Genomic DNA, 16,435 nt, shown 5'->3' with positions numbered 1-16,435 from the left:
GTCTTCCCTGTCAGGAGAAGAGAATAACATCTCCCTGCTTCAGCCAAGCACTGCATAAAAAGTGATGTGAAGGTCATGTTATATCGTTGGGGCTGAGTGGATCTGCAGTAGCTGCCATTGAAAAGGTCCTGTCCCCACTTGTACCTCCTCTTACAGCTTCCAGGGCATCTTGGTTCCTCCACTGTCCTACTGTGACACTGGTTTGTGTTTACTACCTGTTCAGGGCTATTCTTCTGTTACTTAGGTGAATTAGCTCAGCAGAGGAACAGATGACAGCTCCAGAGGGTGCATCTCAGACAGAGGAGCTCACATTTCAGCTGTAGTAGGGCAGTAGTTCAGTGCAAAGTTTAGTACATAACTTCCCCCTAGATATGACATTAGTTGTAGCATGAAGAGACCAGCAGGTTTTCTTACTAAAAGGAAATAAGCTGATTAAAGAGATCTGGGCTGATGACAAGACAAATGGCTGCCACCAGAAATTTCAGCTTGGTGAATGTGAACAGCAGCCACCATCCTCTAATAGATGTCATAGCCACAGTGGGCTAAATGGCTGGATGGGAAGAGCTGGAAGAAATGCCTTCAGGCAGATAAGAGGTCTGAGAGGTCCAAACCTGATCCTCTGCCCCACACCACCCTCACAGGGGACACAGCCTGCAGGATCGATCCCAAATTTGGTGACCTTGGCCTCCCCTCTCTGGCTGCAGAATTTTCATTCCATTTTCCATTCATATGTCCTCTCTGAAAACACCATTTTTAAGAGCTACATGAGAATTAAATTCCCAGGATATATTGCTTTCCCTGTTTCTGATGCTAACAGCCTCATTGAAGTTATAAAAAACATTGTGTGCTTGCATATTAAAAAAAGAAAAGAAAAAGTAAAAAAAAAGAAAAGTAACCAACTTTATTAGGGAAAAACAGCTAAGTGCTCCATGAAAGAAAATGTATACCATGTAGCTCCAGACACAGGACCTGGTTGGTGTGGGAACAATGGCCAAAAATACTGATTCCACAGAATCTTATTTTTTCCAACCAATCCCCAAGATCATGACATATTCTTTCACTACCTTAATCCGTCAAACTAATCAAGCTGTTAGTACCTGGCAGTCAATGCTGCAAAGTAGACTTTAGTTAGCTTTATCCTTTTATATTCCTATACGGAAGATGGAGAAATAATAATGTTACTGTTAATTAAATGCAAATGTGCTCTGGCATATTAGCCAGCTCTGGCATATTCTTCTATTAAAATATCCTTACTACTAAGTTTACAAACATCCTAAGCTAAGAAGTAAATTAATACAGTACCATGTTAGTTGCTACCAAGTTAACAGAAAACACCATCACTTCTCTTATATTAGCAATAAACCATTGTAAATTTGCTTCTACTCCATCAAAAGCACCTATGCAGGTCTCCCAGAAGGCTAATTAATTTATGTGACAACCTTGTGTATTATTACTAGTTAAAAGCCTTGATATACATTAGAATAAAGACATACAGGATCCTTGAACACTGAGGGGTAGAGTGTGTGTTTGGGAGGAAGGGTTTATGTGTTTCTTCTCCTAGCTCTCTAATGCTTAGGGGGGAGTTTCCTCTGCAGATGATGAACAGCATCTCACTGAAGGCTTTGGACTCAGTTTGACAGCAAGGACAAACTAAAACAAGATTGCCCACACACTGCCTATAATCCTGTTTGAAGCCTGGTTGTAACTTGATGAGCTATGCCAGGAATAGAATAGAATAGAATAGAATAGAATAGAATAGAATAGAATAGAATAGAATAGAATAGAATAGAATAGAATAGAATAGAATAGAATAGAATAGAATAGAATATTTTTGTGATTAAAAATAAATAACATTGTAATATCATCCCCTTCAACAGCTAGAGAAAGCCCCATCAGAGCAGGCTTGACCAGAAACTCCTTACATATTGTCACCCTTGAGCTTTCTTTTGCCATACTTCTAGACAAGTAAATGACATTTATCTTCCTTTATAGAAGTTTTGAGACTGTGACCTCATTATGGACCATTCCTAAATAACTTATTTTTAACATTAAGTTGGCATCTAATGGCCTTCTGAAAGGATGCTCAACAGCTTTGTGAGGGAAGAAGAACTGCATACATGAGTATGGGATCCAAGTTTATCTCCATGTATAAGAAAAGCAGAAAGAAAATACGGTGAACAGAAAGTCAGTATTAAGTTCAGCCAGTTCAATTAAGCTGGAGTTTGAGGGCTGTCAGGCTAACATAACAAGATCTGTTTAAAATAAAAACTAATGAGGGTGAACAGCATGAAGAGGCTTCGCTCTCCAGTAAATCAGCCTGCAGCATCACTTTCTAAGAGGCCTGTGCTAAACAGCATCTCCCACATTCAGCAGGGATGAGAGTAGAAGGAAGGTGCACCTTGCAGCAATAGGCAGCAGCAGCCTGTCCCTTTCACCTGGGAGCTGTCTGTGTGGGCTGTTCACAGGCCACAATACATTCAGACCAAGCTTTCTTGTTTTACTGGCTTCTTAGGTCCAAACAGAGCCCCCAAGGAGCAAGGATAAGGACCCAGGACATAAAAGTTTAATTTCCATGTCTGTAATTGATTGCAATTGGCTCTGGCTGCATTGTTGGGATTGGCTACCTCCTTTCCTCTGATGGGAAATACTAACATTTGAACAGCTCAGATATTAATAGCATCCCTGATATGGTAATGTCTCATAACTAGAAATAAGCTTTAAATATGTTGAGGAGTACCTTTAGAGGAAAGAAATTCAGTCATTTACTCTAAACCTGTGATTCTGCAATTGCCATGGTAGGTCCTAAGCAATGGAACAAGGAGTTACCAAGGCTGCAGATAAGCCTGTATACACAGACCTTCCTACATCTATTTTGTCTTCTACAAACTTTAATAGAAACATGAAAGCTGACTGTTTTAATGCATGCATGAGCTACCAAAGGAAACAATCTGCAACACCATACATTTAAGGCTGTCACCAAACGGAGTAACAGACAATTTTGTCAACATGAGTTTTGTGCACAGTATGCTCTCGACAGGAAAGAAACTATTTTCCTCTTTGTCCTGGTCTGAGAGGAAGTGAGTTTTTTGAGATGCTGTGGTCAAACCAAGAGGTTTGAATATTGGCACCTGGTGTGGCCACTGAGGACATGGATACACCTCTGAGAACACGGTGGGGTTAAAAGCTGAGAACTCCCAGGGGAAGCTCTCTTGGATTCCGGCCGTGAAAGAAGTCAGGCTTCTCTTGCCCAGCTGCAGGCTAGGTGGGGAGGGGAAGCCGTGCGGTCAGGTGAAGTAAGCCGGGGCCTTAGAGAAGGGAGGTGAAGGCCCCTGCAGGATGAAAAAGTAGAAGAACCCTGAGAGACATCGGGCAGCCCCCTCCAACCCCCCGAGGGAGAGAGCAAGGGAGCCTGTGCCTGTGCTCATGCCACCTTGAAATTTGATAGCACGGCCTGGTCAAGGAGAAAGAGGGGGGTGCAGGGAGAAGGTGCCCAGCAAGGCAGCCTAGGAGTTCTAGACAGGCAGAGCCTGATATTTTAACCCTTTTCTTGGATGATACAAACCTTACAAATGCTGATCCTCCTAGAGCTGAATGAGAAGAGGGATAGAGATGGAATAGCAGAAAATGGGCAAGTGTGATACAAGTTTGGGCAAGTGAAAGATGTCTGAGAGAAGTTGAGAAGAATTCTAAGTGAGAGGAGATGATGGAGTGGCCTTTGGCTGGACTTTTCTTGTATAGCCATGGACAGAACCATTTTTCCTGCGACACAGAGACTGCATTTAGGGGGAGGCAATGGCTTGGAGCCAAGAGAGAGCAGTGATGTGATGTGATGTGAAGAAGTGGCGTGAACAGAGGCAATGGGTGAGGAGAGTAGTGATGCCCTCGATCTTCAGTGAAAGAGAAGATCTCTGTTCTCGAGACCCCTCAGCCCCAGGGGGTGAATTTGGGAAGGACAGGTGTCCCAAAAGTAAGAGACTGTGCTTTTTTTTGGAACTGAGCAAAGCATCCTTAAAAAGAAAACCCTGGGAGCAGCTCTGGTCCATGTGCAGTGGTGAGAGCACTGGGCATGGAAGGAAGATGTCACAATGGCAGATGATCTCTGGGCGGTGCCACGTGTGACAGGGAAATACACGAGGTTTCAACTGTGTTTCCTGGAGAAGCCTATGGTACAAGAGGGACTCCTCTCTCCTTGATGAACTGAGAATTGATTATCTAAAAGATGGTGATGGACTGAGAGTTAATGATTTGAGAGGTAGATGTATTAGAAACTTAGTGGAGGGAGGAGGAATGTTTTTGGAAGGTTTTTATTCCAAGTTCTGTGTGTTCCTCTTTATGTATAGTTGTAAGTTAATAAAGATTTTTTCCCTTTTACTCCAGGCTGGAGCCTGCTTTGCTCTATTTCTGATGACATCTCACAGCAGACACTGGGGAGAAAGTATTTTCATGGGAGCACTAGCATTGCACCAAGGTCAAATCATGACACTCTTCTATGGGGCTTGCCATCCTGCAGAAAGGGCAGGCAAGAAGAAAGCACAAACTACTAGCAGGAAAACATTCAGAAGCAGCCACTACTCCACACCCTGAAAAAATCAATGTATGTATTTTAACTTTGCTGAGGTTGCACATGAATCTCCAAAATAAAACCACCACAGTTCTACAACTAAGGTTGAGTAGCACAAAACAATGAGATAAAATGGCAGAGGGGGACCAAAAAAAATTAACTGTTAACACAGAGGGAAAATCACTGCCTTGGATTGGAGGAAACTTCTGCTTTCACCTGCACTGTTTGCACTACCACACAGTGTGTGTTGTTGTGACATTCAAATGCCATTCCTCAGATGTAGAAATAGATTTGTCTGTGGTACTGTTGGATTTATAGGGATATTAGAAAGATGACCTTTCTCCCTAATGAAATTTCTGTTAAAGGGCTCACTTAGGTCAAAATGTTACTGTGTTATTGGGCAGCAGTAAATCTTATGCTCCAGTGAGCCAGTGCTCTGCAGACCGTGTGACAGCTTCAATGTTTATGTCTAGGTTCAGAAGAAGTGATGTCCAGAAACACAGGAGAGCATTCTACTTTTCCTGAGATCTGCAGGGCCCAGCTTCCTGTCAAGGGGACAGGCAATGCTAGAGGGAAGGAGCAGGCACCCTCAGGCTTTTGGGGGGTGGCAGCAGCATGTGTCTGAGACAGGCTGGTGACTGCTGCTGCCTAAAATCAAAGACCAAAATTTCCAAACAATATTAAGAGTGCTTATATTAAAAGCAGATCTTTAATGAAAACTTTCAGATGCACAAATACGGCCCTGTGCACAAGCACAATTGGTTTACTACAAATTTTATAAGGTTAATTAATTAGTATATCTAGCAGATACATCCAATAAGAGACCAGTTGCCCCAGTAACCCACCCTTGGGGTTTGCACCTTGGAGTTGTTCCAGGGACATCTTTGCCCTTTTTCTTGTTATGTCTTTCAAGTTCTAATGCAAAACAATGTCCTTGTTAGAATTCCTCTTGTTGAAAATAAGACTAAATAGAATTTTAGGAACGTGTTAGACAGGGCTAGCTTATTTTTCTAAAATGTGAAAGAAAGGGCAGGAAAAGTACTAGAAGCTATATAACTATGTATTAACGGTCTACCAAACTGTAAGTATGTGAAAAATATATGAAAAGCAAAAATCTTCAGGCATCACTGCTGGGTATTTTCAAACTGAATTTCAAGAAAGGGCATGCATTGTTATCCTGTCAGCAAAGGTGTGAGGTGGATGAAAGTTTTTTTGTTGGCACAAGAATCAACTAAATGCTCTGTTTCTCTCATTTCTTGTCAAGACACAGAAAGGCCAGCAAAAATGAACAGGGTTTGTTTCTAGGAGCAGGTTTTGCATTAGTGTCATTATGAGTCAACACTTCATTCTATCTTTGTATTACCTCCCACACATAATGTAAATGTAAGGGTAACTCTGCTGCTTCCAGCTCTTTCCAGCACTCAGCCCAAGCCCTGTTTTGACCAGGTTCTCAAATGTGCTGGTGGAGTGCTTGTACCCATGCACCAGAATGCATGCCCCAGCACTCCCAGGGCTGCTGAGCACTGGACATGTTCTTTATTGGTGTCATTCTTGATTAAAGGGGGGAAATCCCCTTCCTCATCTTCAGGAAAAGTCACATAAATTCAGGTCTGGCAACATTAGTTTTCCAGGAGAATAGCTACACCTTTTGATTCAAGGAGGAAAAATCAGTCATTCAGGTTTGGAAGGTGCAAGTGGGAGACCAAGGGACTCTGTGCATGTGCCAGGAATGTTCATCATCTCCTGGCATTCTTAAAAAGACCTTTTCCCCAGATCTGCCATGTCGGCTCTGACAGTGGTGTTAAATCAAAGCAGTATTTCTTAGATTCTCCTGCCTCAGAAGTGTATTGTGGAACATGGATAATGGTGAAACTCAGTTAAAATTCTCAATATTAGGGTATTTTCCAACCTAAATGATTGTATGATTCTGTGAAGATGAGCTACAGCTGGGTCCCCATGCAAATAGCAGCTGAAGAAGCTTTTGCTACTGAAAAGCAAGAGCTTGAGCTGTAGCCAGGTGAATTTGGTAGCTGGCGTGCATGAAGGACCTGCAGTGGAAGGTTCAGCCCCTCCTGAGCAGAGAGAAGGTGAGGTAAACAACACCCAGCCTCGTGTGTGTAAGCTGGAGTGAACTTTGTGGGGCATTTTTCTCTAGGAAACGCTAGAAGGGCTCAGCAGGGGCAGGTGCTCCTAGGGCTGTAGAAAGCAGCTACTAATCCTCCCTGGCTGTTTGTTACCAAGGGTGGTTTGCTGCTGGATGTTGATGGGGCTGTTGTTAACCAGGGCAGTGGCCCAGCTGAAGGTGAGCCCTGCAGGTGGCTGTGCCAGGGGTCAGTCCTGAGGCTTGAGCTGGCTCCCTTGCACCAGCCCAGCCTGCTCAGTGCTGGCCTGCAGACCTGCAGTTTCTGAGTGCTGGGAATTTTTTTTCTTTAGGCTCCTATGCATTCAGTTTCATTCTCTACCTTTTTTCTTGGAGATCTCTTTTGGGCTTCTTACTGCAATTAAAAAACATTTCTGCTGGGGTCCCAAAAATCCACTAAAATCGTACTGTGTTTTATAAGAAATTTACTTGAGGTCTTGCTTAAAAGCATTAATCTTTTTGTGTTGTGACATGTTTAATCACGTAAATCCTTCCCCCAGAAGCATTGCAATAATGTCAGCTGGATCATGAGGTGCCAAATACAATGGCTAGAACAGAGAGATTTTGTTTGTTTGTTTGTTTTTGTGGCGGTGGTGGCGGGAAAGGTTATGCATTAATAAGTCATGCTTTTCTGTAACCTTTCAAGAAAGAATATGAAGAGAAGTATTATGTGAAAGTGATTCTTGTGGTATATTTCTGTGTTTTCTGGATGTAGCCCATTGGATCAAAGCAAGTAGAAAAAAGAGAGTGATGCTTTTACAGTAAGTGGCTATTTTTCTTATTTTTTTATTACTTCTACCTTTTTCACTTTCTTTATACTTGGTGTAGGATGAAAATCAAAACCAAAATTACTGTTTACAGCCTCTGCATTCTGTAAAATTAATCCATGAATGATTAAACAGTTTTTGTGCTGCTTGCTTTTTAACTGGGAGTTGTGAAATAAAGCAAGCCATAGTACTGCCATGTCACTGAAGCAGGCTGCATGAGTGTACCTCACTCTGACAGAATATGTTCTCTATTTAAAATGCCTGCCTCTGAGTAATATGATGAGTCCCTTAAGAGCTACCTTCTGCAGTTGCTCTGTGAATTGCACTCCTACTGGAGTCAAGTACATCCAGGCAAATTGGATTATTAGCTGGAGATAAATGGGCCCAGGGAGCACTTAACTGCAGGAGCAGTGATGCTCTTGCCCTTTAGCTAAGTGTAAATGCTGGCTCTTACAAAAGCAGGAGGGATAAAGGAAAGAGGTTTTAGTTCTGAACATTGTCTTTTTCCTTTAAGAGGCTCTGTACTAGCTTTAATGGGATGAATCATAAGCTTTAATCTACATCTAGAATGAATCTTTAGTTTTAAACACAATGAATTTCAGAAACTGTTACATTCTTTATAATGATTTTGAAATGAAAGGGCATTTTAGCTTTGTGTTTAGGAGAACTGTAAAATTACAGTTAGTTTAATTGTATTATAGGTATAACACATGTGATCAAGGCCAGCAGAGAACAGTTAGCATGCTTTAAACTTCAAAACCTTTCAGTGATATTTTTAGAGTGTGAGAAGATGCGGGATGGAAACAGCTGGATTTATTTGTTTGCTTGCTGTGTCATGGTGGTGAGGTGTGAGCCCTTGCAGAGTGCTGCGTGATCAGCTTGCAGGGAACTGAACTGCAGTGGTCATGGCTGGCCTAGCTGGGGCTGAGGAGTAGAACACCCTCTAATGGGCAAACAAGAGAGGGCTTTTTCGTGGCTGTTAGTTTTCTTTCCACTTCTGGGTACCTTGCTGAACTCTGAAAAGGGGAGCAGATGCAGTCTGATAGCAAATAAACCTTCCTGCTGCTAACTTGCCTGTGTTATATATGTGGTAGATCTTTAGGGAAAAAAAAGTGCAAATTAGAAAAAATTGGAAGAATAAATGGTTCTAAAGCTGTCTTTCCTGTGACCAGATTTGAAATAACCAATGAAATACAGAAAAATATAACCCATAAAGCCTAGGGAAATATAGACAGAATAAAATTCTTGGGAACAAAAGACTAGAGTGGAGGGTAACCAGCTATTCCTTTAGAAAAAGGAGTATCTCCCTCATTTGGGAGAAGATGGAGATGAATGATCTCTACAAATGGAAACAAAAACCACTCATATTTAATGTCATCAATACCATCCATTCTGTCATCAAAGGTCACCAGGGTTCTCAAATTTTAGTTGCTTCTTTGGCCAATGTTTGTATAGGCTCAGTTAATACTTCTAATTTAAATCCATATATAGGAAGTGAAGGTGCAAGTCCCTTCACCTTGGCTGGGAACGAGAGAAGGTGGATCTTTATTCACATTAGCAGGAAGTGGTTCACAGCAGACACTGGTAATGTACATTGCTTAAAGAGAACTGGCGTTTGCTTGTTTACTTGGCTGTCTTAAAAGTAAGACTGAATGCACAGCAAAATGCACATGCTGTCTCCAGATCATCTCCTCTGTGCAAGCAGAGCTGCTGCACTGGGAAAAACTGTTCCTGTGTCCAGCAGTATCTACTCAAAAAACAAAGAAATAAAGACAGTGCTCTGACTAAAGTGTTTTTATTCCAATATAGATGAGTGTCTATCCATCAAAAGGTGACCAGAATCTCAAAAAGAACACTTTATTTAAAATTTGATTTTTAAGAACGCTGTTTTGCTCCTTGGAGTGAGGAAAACTAACTCCAAAAATAATTCTGTAAAGAACATCACTTGAGAGCTGGGTGCTTCTAACTACACTTTGTCCTTTGGAATCAAGGATGTGGCTATTGCCATGTGCTCAGTATTTTGCAGAATGAATGTTTCCTCCCTTAGGATTCATTACAAATGCAAAGCACTTCTCAGTGCTTCTCTTATTATTGTGTCTGGGAGTTCTTTATAATCATCATGAGGTGGGCTGCACTGAAAATGCAATGAAGACCCATTGAAAAATACAATATCTAAAACCAATTTGAAATCACATACATACAGTTATGTGTCATGTTCTCACTCCCCACGTCCACCCCCAAAGAGAAATTGGAGTTAAATATATCCTTTAAATTATTATGAAAAAGAAGTTTGAGAAATTATGAGGCTGAGGCAAGCTCCAAGATTTGATGTCTTGAACAGGATCCCCACCATGTGATGGGTTCAGTGTGTAATGAATACTCTGGAGGAGAAATATTGACAGTCCTGCATGTCACTTACAAAACTAAGAGCGGAGACAACATGAGGGTGCACAAAATTCTGAGCTGTGTGAGGAGGGGTCCAGGCTGTCCTTATAGAAGTGTAAGCAGTTTTTGTCTTGTTTATATTGTTCTTTGGCTCTGGCACTAAAAAAGGTGGCTCTGCCAGCATCTCAGATGATCCTAAGTTAGCTCTCTGCTGCTTTTGACTCATCAAAACACCATAAGGAATCTATCTGGCCTGGTAAAATAAATCCACTACAAGTCTGGACAGGCAAAAGGTAGGTAGGTAGCCAACATGGAAGTGAATCTAGGGAGCTACCTGTGTCTGAAGGTCAAGAGACACAGACATTTGGCACTACTGTTGTACATGCAGGAAGTGCAGTCTTTGCAGATTCTGACATTGCTGTACACAAAGGATTTAGTGTGGGGATCTTATCCCATGCTTTCCAGATAACAAAGGCTACTGAAATTTTGCTGCAGTAGGCTGGTGCAGCTTATGTGACCAGCTGCCCTTACTAGGCACTGTGCTTGTGTGATCAGCTTGTGTGCTGTGATATCCACCTGAGCCTTAAACAAATCTCAGGTGGCTTGCCTGATTTGGCAAATTGCTGATAAGACTGATTTCCCCAATGATCTTTATTAGCTTCATTTTACCTTTCACAAGGTGATTGGCTCTAACATTGGGAGAGTTGAAGCTTCTTGAAAGAATATGGGATAGGACTTGCTAATGGGATAATACAGTATTTAAATCCCAGGTAAAGCTTTCGTCCAAAAAGCTGGCTCAAGTGGGCTTACTGTGAGATTTTGACTGATGGGGATGGGTAACATGATGAGGCTGAAGAAAGGCTCACAAGCTCTTTGTGTTGAGGCTGTATGGAGACACAGCAGCTGGAAATGGTATTTCTGTCAGCTGACCTTCCACATGGCAGACACAAAACATAAAAACAAAACCAAATCCCTTCAGCTCTAGTTCAAACTACACTAAGAATTTAAATTTTTTAGAAGTGATTATACTGTAAATGAAGCAGAGAGGGATATAGCTCCCTCCTATTTATAGTTCCTTAGTTCTTACAATTTCTTCACAGAGCAGTGAATGTGTAAGGACATTGCCATATGCAGAACATGCCCACATCCAACCCTTGATGTCCTGCTTCTCCAACCAACATACCAACAGCAATCTCTGTAATGCAGAACCTAGAAGCAGGCAAGGGAAAAAAAGCAGCTTGTGTAGATCACAGTAACAAGTTTTATATCAAACTTTCATTTGTTTCCATCAGTCCAGATCCTCTTAACTTCTGTGTGTTATTTCCCGACACTCAGCCCAAGGGCACGAGCAGGTATTCAGCTGGTGATCAACCTCTAATGAAGATTAGCATCCCTGCAGCTGAGATAAATTGCCTGCTAGCACCCAAAGATCTCAAGGTCAGAGAAGACTGCAGTGACCTAGGTAGAATGTCAAGAGCATCTCTGGAAAAAAATAATAAAACTTCAACAGGGCAGTTTGGTCAATTGGACCCAGTGCAAATCTTGGTCAATTATATTCATGGTTAACAGCCCTCATGAGCAGTTCATCTTGACAGGCTTGTCTGTGCTTCCATGTGGTTTTTATTCTGAAAACTTGATTTTCCTTGTAAGTTTTCCGGGAATAGTTATGTTTTTCAAATACTAAAAATTATGTTATTCAAATACTAAAAGTTATGTTATTCAAATACTAAAAATATTATGTTATTCAAATACTAAAAATACTACTGTGTAAACTTTTCTTTGTCAAATTACATGGATTAACTTCCTGGTGCCCCTCCCTGTCAAGTAGGTTTTTCAGTTCTTGAATTAATCTCTTTAATCTCAGGGCTTCTGGGTACTCTGCTTATCAAAATCTTTAGTGGGTGAGGGATGACAACAGCAGTGTCAGTCACTTCTAGAGATTAAATGTTGAGCTGCCCCATAACTCCAGAACAAAGAAGCTGAAACTCCAAACTCACCAGACTCAGTGAAATAGTCTATTTAAATTACTTGCTTTGAAAAGAAAGAAAAAAAATCTGTATTGCTCCTTAACAGTTTGAAGTTGTATGTGCTTGCCATATTCTCCCTGCCTGGATCATAACATGGAAGGACTGATAGAGTAGAAATAAAAGTATTACAGGTGGCATCAGTGCCCTCCTAAAGTCTTTTAGGTAAAAGTAATAAAGTAGGAAAAATTTTAGGGATTGGGGTTTGGTTTGTTTTGTTGGTGCTTTTCCCCCCCAGGCTTTTTTGGTCTATTCCCCTACTCAGAAAGTGCTCAGAGTAATAGAAATAATCAAAAAATGAAAGGAAATAGCATGGGTAGGTTTTTGAAAGAAAGAGGAGGGAAGACAAGGAGTTAAACTTCCAGTGCTGGTCTTCTATCAGGGTATCCCAGCTCTTGTCTGCCTAATTGCAAGGAAAATGCAATGGTGGAAAGACAGAACAAGTAGATTACATTAGCATTTTGTAGGGGCATTTGTTTGTTGTGGCAAACACTGAGGCTGGGCTGCCATGGGGCTTTGGGTTTCCTGGGGAGATAAGCATGAGTAAGATGTTTGTGGTTTGCTTGCACTAAACATTAGACTCACATCAGCTGGCATCTGTTGTGTCAACAGATATGACTGCTAAGAAAGTGAGAGAAGGTATGTTTTCCTCTTTGCTTTCCATGTGGCACACAGGATTTGGTGATAGAAAACAGGGTATCCATTAACCATAAAAATTTCTGGAGGTCTTAGCCTCATGGACCAGTGCTTTTGTACAGCACTGCCTACAAGCTGAAGCCATGACCTTATAAATCTTATCTTTGTTCACTTTTAACCAGTTAAGGGCCAGGTCACCAACTGAAGTGTGATTTGCAGGGACAGGCACAGAGACTTTCACCAGTAAGAGTGCTTTGACTTGGCTTGTCAGACTCTGCTCAGGCCTGACCTATCCAACCACACGACTGAGCATTCTGAAAGATGGGAGTTTGCACATCAGGAAATCACCTGAAAAGCTGCAAATGTGGCTTTTACTTGGCTGAAGAGCTGCCCTAACTTGGCCTCTGTAGAGGCTGTTGCTATTGGTTTCAGTGCTACTTCAGCTGGGTCAACCTCATTATTGCAGAAACTTTATTTTTTATAATATTTATTTTATTTGAAACACAGCATGTTTCATACCACTGTGATTGACCTAATAAGTCACATTTTATCCAGCACTATTACTCCATGTATGCTATGTCAGTATTGCTTGACTTGTTACTTGCCCTGCTACACATAGCAATTTAATGTAAGCAAGACAGAAATGGAGAGTAAAATTAGCTAGTGGCACCAGTGAGCATTGAATAGTGCAAGACCATCAACTGATGAAATAGCAGGGCTTGCTGTCCTTAAAATGGCACAGACTGATGAATGGATGTTGTGTCCAAAAGATGTGCTCACTTAGTGTTTTAAATTTAATTTAAAATGATGTGATGCAAATCACGAAGCTATTCTCAGTCCGTTGTTGAGATGAAATAGCTCTATTAGCGCTGCTATGCAAGATGGTCACCTGCTTCATTTCAGATGTTCTGCCAATGGCAGTTATGTATGTATGTATTTTTTCTGGATCCTTGAAGGCAGCTCAATTGCCTGTAATTTCCAAAGTGATTTTGTCTGTTGGAAAATGTTTTGTTACATCAGAGACCTCTAGTGCATAGTCAAGCATTGCCAGCAATCAGAAATTGAGTAAGAGGTCAAGGAGAAGAAAAATAAATACAAGCACTGTGATTCCAAGTTGTGTTTCTAGATGACAAAGACCTGGAGAGCAAGCAACATGGTACTCGTTCAGTGGAGGAGGGGAAAAGAGGTTCAAAGTTGACACTGAAATATGTGTTACCAGACAGTTATTAATAATTTACTATTTAGTAATCAATTGTCACCCACTTTCATACTCTGATAAAATCATCGCTTCATCTTGCTCACAATTTCAGCTTTCAAAAAATTGAAATAGCATCTATTGTGTGCTGGTTCTGGGTGGAAGCACATCTATTGTGTGCTTCAAGGGTGGAAGAGATGTAGTCAAAATGTTAATGACTTGCCTGTGTGTATGCAGATCTTTGCAGACTACTAATACCACAGTAGTTATTAGTACATGCTTATTGAAGGTATAGGTATTTTACTTTCTCTCTGTTCAAAATGGAGCTGAATAACAAATTCAGCTGGCTTATTAGGAAGGACAGCCAAAACCTTTCCTTCTTCTGTTGGAAGTAATCTCGGCTGTAATTTGACAAAATTATTGGAGTGACAAAGTATGGAATCAGACAGTGTGATTGTGTACCAATGAAAATTGATTGATTTAAGGATGTTCATGAATGCCTCCTGAAAGGTTGCTATAAATTGCCTCTTAAACTCTTGTTTAGTTATCACAGACATGTTAAAATCTGTGCTTTACCTGAGTTTTGATTAAAGAAAAACAGATACAAACAGCCTAAAAGGGAATTCTTATATGTAATAAAACCAGGTTGTAGTAGAATTAACTTTGCTTTGTGCAGGGACTTTGCTCCCTGATTTCATGCAGCTTGTTAGACATTTCTGCTAAGCAATGGAAGATTCTACAAAACAAGCAAACTGTCACTTCAGAGGAATAATTTGGAAAAAATGTCATGCTGAGGTTAGTAGCTCTGTGGAGCTCCCTGCTGTGTTAGTGGGCTGATGCTGTCAGGTTGGTTCTGGCCTCCCATCAGTTCAAGGAGCAAGAAGGCCTCTGAGGTGAGCATGAAGGTAGCTTTGATCAGGAGGGAAACATTTCTATTACACAGAGATGATTTTGTAGAAGATAGGTTTGGTAAGATAATTGCCTCTTTTCTGTCTGTACTCAGTTGTGACAGTATGATTCTTCTTCTCTGTCACTATCATGTATAGATTCGGTCTAGAAAACAAACTTGGATTTACATGCCTAGCTTTTAGACAGTCTAAGAGAGGTGAGATGAACCCTACCTCCCCCCAGCACAGTGTGCTGCCAGTGTGCTAGAAGGCCGAATTGCTGGTATCCCAGCTTCCTCCAGGATGCATCTGCGTAATACAGACAGACATCTCTGCTGTGGCTTGAGGCTGTTGTGTGGATCCTCTGTAACTTAATCAGGGACTCAGTGGGGCTGAGGGGTGTAGCAGAGAAGTTGAGGGAGTGTTCTCAGCCAGGTATGAGAAGCAGGACACAATCAGTGCCTGCATGATCATGATTAGGTTCATTGCTAGTACAGTATATAAATATTGCCAATGCAGCATATAAATAAAAGTTTTATGATTTTTACAATGGATTATAGTATCTAAAGGGTTATCAATATAAGGAGGTTTGTCTAGAAATGTGTAAATTCACAGTCTTTGACCCTGCAGAATTCTCAATTATAAAGAAAGAAAGCACCTATGTAGTTAATTCAAGATTGTATCTCTGTATTTATCAGGATATTAGCACTTTTAGTCACTCATCCAAAAGTGAGTGTTCCCTGTCTTCCCTGCTAAAGGAATCCACTCTGAAGTGCTGGCAGCTTCATGAGAGCTTGTCCTCAGGACAACCATCCTATTGGGTTGGTAGATGGTGTCAGGGAGCAGAATGGTCCCTCTGTTATCCAGGAGGAGGCAGTCAGAGAGCTGCTGAGCTGCTTGGGTGTTCATAAATCTATTGGACCAGATGGGATCCATCCCAGGGTGATGAGGGAGCTGGCAGATGAGCTTGCAAAGCTGCTCTCCATCATTTACCAACAGTCCTGGCTCACTTGTGAGGTTCCAGATGACTGGAAGCTGGCCAATGTGATGTCCATCACAAGGGTGGGAAGGAGGGTCCTGGTAATTATAGGCCAGTTATCCTGACCTCAGTACCCAGTAAGGTTATGGAACAGTTTGTACTGAGTGTCATCATGCAGGATGGCCAGGGTCTCAGCCCCAGCCAACATGGGTTTAGGAGGGGTAGGTCATGTTTGACCAACCTGGTTCCTTTGTGACCAGGTCACCTGCCTGGTGGATGCAGGAAAGGCTGTGGATGTTGTCTACTTGGACTTCAGCAAGGCCTTTGACACTGTCTCCCACAGCACACTCCTGGAAAAGCTGGCAGCCCAGGGCTTGGACAGGGCACTCTTTGCTGGCTCAAGAACTGGCTGGATGGCCGGGCCCAGAGAGTGGTGGTGAGTAGTGCTGCATCCAGCTGGGGGCCAGTCACAGTGGTGTTCCCCAGGAGTCTGTGCTTGGGCCAGTTCTATTCAATATTTTTATTGACAACATGGGTGAGGGTGTTGAGCCTTTCATCGGTAAATTTGCAGATGACACTAAGCTGGGAGAATGTGTTGATCTGTTGGAAGGTAGGAGGGCTCTGCAGAGAGACCTGGAATGGTTGAATGGATGAGCAGAGTCCAATAGAATGAAGTTTAGTAAGCTCAAGTGCTGAGTCCTGCATTCTGGCCACGGTAACCTCCTACAATGTCATAGGCTGGGGACAGAGTGGCTGGACAGTGTCTGGGCAGAAAGGGACCTGGGGGTACTGGAGAACATGAATGTGAGCCAGCAGTGTGCCCTGGGGGCCAAGGAGGCCAATGGCTCCTGGCCTGTGCCA

Source organism: Fringilla coelebs, assembly GCF_963513975.1.
Source record: "Fringilla coelebs genome assembly, chromosome: 2".
Taxonomy (NCBI): Eukaryota; Metazoa; Chordata; class Aves; order Passeriformes; family Fringillidae; genus Fringilla; species Fringilla coelebs.
The sequence above is the reverse complement of the archived record's forward strand: the minus strand, read 5'-3'. Positions refer to the sequence as shown.